The sequence below is a fragment of the Pteropus vampyrus genome, unplaced genomic scaffold (assembly GCF_000151845.1).
Source record: "Pteropus vampyrus isolate Shadow unplaced genomic scaffold, Pvam_2.0 Scaffold567, whole genome shotgun sequence".
In the NCBI taxonomy this organism is placed as follows: Eukaryota; Metazoa; Chordata; class Mammalia; order Chiroptera; family Pteropodidae; genus Pteropus; species Pteropus vampyrus.
The window spans coordinates 167,174-171,240 of NW_011889348.1; positions in this window are offsets into that span (position 1 = coordinate 167,174).

Below are 4,067 nucleotides of genomic sequence, written 5' to 3' on the forward strand. Positions count from 1 at the left end.
CAAGAGAGCCGCTTCCCAGCTATGTTCCAGCCAACAGCTGTTCTTCGTGACCTTTCAGACATGTCCCTCTCTGTGAAAAGCCCAACTGGCAAGTGATCCTTCGAGCACGCATTACTTTCTTCCTATTAGAATTACCTCCATCCATCGCCATTTGGCAAAGGTCCAAGAGCATCGGACAGCATCCTTCTCCAGCCGGTTTTCATTAAATGACTTGGTGTCTAATATTCAAATTTGTCCAGACTCTTCCTGATCTTCTGCCAGGAGCTGACCCGAGCCGATTCTGCAGGCAGTGACACGTCACGGTGTCAAGTGAACACACCTCACACGGGGGTGGGAGTTACGGAGACTTGGAGGCTTTCCTGCTCGCCGGCCACGGTCTCCTAGGGAACAGTGTGACGGGACAGTCTGTGTTTATCAAGATCATGCTGCCTTTTCCTTTTGTTAAAGCGAGGGATGCGTCTGAGTGTTTTCCCAAGGCAGAGTCATCGTTTTGGTCCTACTTAACTCCAGCTTTCGGCTGTTCCTTCATCTGCTCAACATATATCTTCTAAGACAAAATCCACTGGAGCATCCATTTTAGGGATTATCAGGCTCCTGGTTAGGCGAGTCTGTTTTTGTTGATTTGTTGTTGTTTGTGTGTGTGTGTGTGTGTGTGTGTGTGTGTGTGTGTGTGTGTTTTGGTCTACGAGGAAGATGTTCAACTCTTAATCTCAATTAAGAAAAAATATTTGCAGCAGCTATGGAAAGGGTTAATACATAATGTATAAATCAGCAAAAAAGAAAAAAAAAAACCCAAAAACCATAGTAACACTCCAAGACATGTTTTGACAACTCAAAAAAGAACTTTGAAAAACTGAGAACCAAAGAGCTACCGGTTTTAGCATCAAATTTACAAGGGCTAAGAATAATGATGCCACCTCACCCGGGGACAGGGGACAGACGACAGGAGGCCAGTGAGACCCATGCGACCTCTCGGGAAAGCAATGTGGAGCCAGGGATCTGCTCTCAGGCCCCGCACGTTTACACTCTCAGTTTATGCTTCTTATACGCCACTTTACGGAAATAATTCGAGGCATAGACATTATTTACTCCGAAAGACGCTCGCTGCAATGTTCACAACTGCGAACAAACACAAAACCTGCAAACAATCGGTGTCCAACAGTGAGGGCCATCGACGCGGTGCTGTGGCCACCGAAACGTTCGTCGGAGCATTCGCTATAAGGATCGTGCTTCTTTCTTTCCTTAAAAAAAGAGAATTAAAAGTCTAGCATTCCCAGATACGTCGTGGGACTATGTTCAACCACATCCACAGATAGAAGAACGGGAGACGTAAAACAAATCATAACACGGATAACAGGCTCCGTGCTTGGTCACAGTACAGGACGTGAGATTTATTTTCTATTGTCTGAAGTTTCCTGTTTTCTATAATGAACAACGTGTTACAGTTAATATAACAAATTAAACATTTCCTTTAACCAACAATAATTACTTACTTTGGTAATTTCTTAATTTTTTCAATAAAAAACTTGTTGTAAGCCAAACTTCAGGACAAATGTCACATGGTTAATACGCGGTTGAGTGCGAATGCTTCCGCCCCACCCGGGGGAAGTCAGGGAGGGCTTCCTGGAGAGAGAACCGAGTCTGGAGGGATGGGAGGTGGCGGTCGGGAGGGAGACGGGAGACGGGGAGCGGGGGAGAGCTAAGAGCTTCCGGTGCCGTCGTAAAGGTTTAAATTTATCTTGGGATCTACAGGGAGTCACTGAGGTGGCCGCGAGGGGAGCCGTGGCATGAGGTTGGTGTTCTCTAGGGACCACTGGGACACCACGATGAAGACCGACCAGGGTCGATCCCGGAAGCAGACAGACTGGGAGGCGGCCACGTGAGGCGACAGGGCCTCAGCAGAGTCGTGCCGACGAGTCCACGGGGGGCGGGAAATGGGGGACAGGGTCCTGGGGGACACAGCAGGGGTGCCGGGCTGGTCGGGGATGAAGATGCTCAGTGGCAGTGGCAGGGGGTCTGGGCAGCACACGGAGACGTCGTGAGGTGACGTAAAGCCGCCAGCGTGGCTAGACCCGCACAGCCGAGGGCCTGTAGCTGTGACAAAGGAAAATGGCCAGGGAGTGACATCCGGCCCCTAAGGGAGCACGCAGTGGGACGGGCCGCGGGGGCTGCGGGGACCGGAGGGCGGTGTCGCCCGGCGGGGCAGTCCCCGGTCACCTCATCGCGATGTCCTACGTGGATGCCGTGGACAGCACGGAACGGACGATGCTAGAGGAACTGACAGAAACGAGTCCCATTTACCGTCCCTTCCTCCCCGCGGCCCCTGCCCGTCCCCCTCCTCCCCGCCGTGCCCCACCCCTCAGGGGCCCCCCTACCTCCAGGAAGGGAGAAAAGTCTCGGTGCCTGCGAAGAGGGACGAGCGGGATATGACACCACGCAGCAGGGACTGCCCCGCGACTTACAGGAGGCCTGCAATCAGGAATGACAGCACGGCGAGGCTGGCTGGCGCGGTGTCACAGGGCCGGTCCACGCTCCACCTGCAGGCCGGCAGCGGGCCCGATTTACGGGGCGGGGTCCCCTGCAGAGCCGGCCGTGTGCCCGGCTCGGTGCTGAGGCCAGGCCCGATCTCTTAGCTCATTCTCACAATGAGCCCGGGAAGAAGAGCCATCTTCGCGTGAGGACAGCGAGGCACAGGAGGGCGAAATGACCTGCCCCAGGTCGCGAGGCCAGTCGGCGGTGTGGGTTGCCACCACCGAGGCTCGGGCTGCTGGGGGAAGGGTGCAGGATGTCAGTTGCCATGGAAACTCTCATCATCTACCTCCCAGACTGTCTATGGATCAGGCCCACAGGGAGGACTTATCCTGGGGGATGCTGGTGCTGGCCACAGTCCGAGGTGCTCCCAGCAGCGTGTGTCCGACCCCGCTCTGTGCAGTGAGGCCATGTCGCCCGCCCAGGCTGCAGGGCTACTGTCCGCTCCACAGCCAGCTCGCCTGGCTGAAGAGTGTTTAAAATCCCCAGTCACCAGAGACACACAGCATCGCTACACAGTGTCCGGTCTTAATGACATTTACAAAGAGCATACAGTCGTTTTATTTTTAGAGTACCTTTTGGCAGTTTCATGGCATGAAATGAGTTACTCAGCACAAAACCCCGACTTTAAATACTGTGCTGATAATAACTAAGACATTGGATTGAGGTGCCTGGGTTTGTGGCCACCTCGGGGAACCAGCTCACTCCTACATGCTGCGTAGATTCCAAGCCTGGCTTTCTAGTCAAAACCCGAGAGAGGAGGCGAGGTCCCGTTTTGAAGATTTCAGATTATTTCATCTCTAAACGTTTCATTCAAAATTGCTGGCTCTTAAAGTTATTTCAAAATATAAAAACCTTGGGAGATTTACTCCAGTAAATAAGAAAATACGCTTTTATTATTTCTTTTAAACTAAATTACTATTGCACTTTACCTCGACACTTTTATGAAAGCCTCAGACTTCAGTTTCGTCGATTAAAAAAAAAAAGCATCAGAAAATAGTTTCTTCCACAATAAGAAAGGCTGGGTTATTTAACAGTGAGGAAGAAGCGTAATTAAATGTTTCATGAATCATTAAAATCATAAGCATTTGTGTAAGTGTTTGAGAAACTTAAAAATCTTTCCGAGTCAGCACAGTGCCCTGGGCGGGTGATACGCCTGAAGTCATTTATTACCTTCTATAGAAAACTGTACACTTAATTTTACGAATGACAATTCCTGGCTGTCACGACATTCTGCAATGCGACGGAAAGCTAAGGATGCGTGAGAGTTTTCGCGAATGTCCCACCTTCGAGCCCAGCGAGTCCACCTCCAGCGACGTTCACAGTGCACGCAGAGGTGACTGAACACGCGGGGCCCGCGTCATAAACGGTGGCAAATACAGACAGAGCGCCGCACAGCCGTCGGGGGCACTTAGAGTGACGACGTTATAAACTGATACTTACTCAAAGATTTTGAATTCCAACGGGAAACTTCAGAGAAGGCAGCGAGGACACACTCGCAGAGACCAGGCCCTCACGCCGTGGAGAGAAAGTCTAAT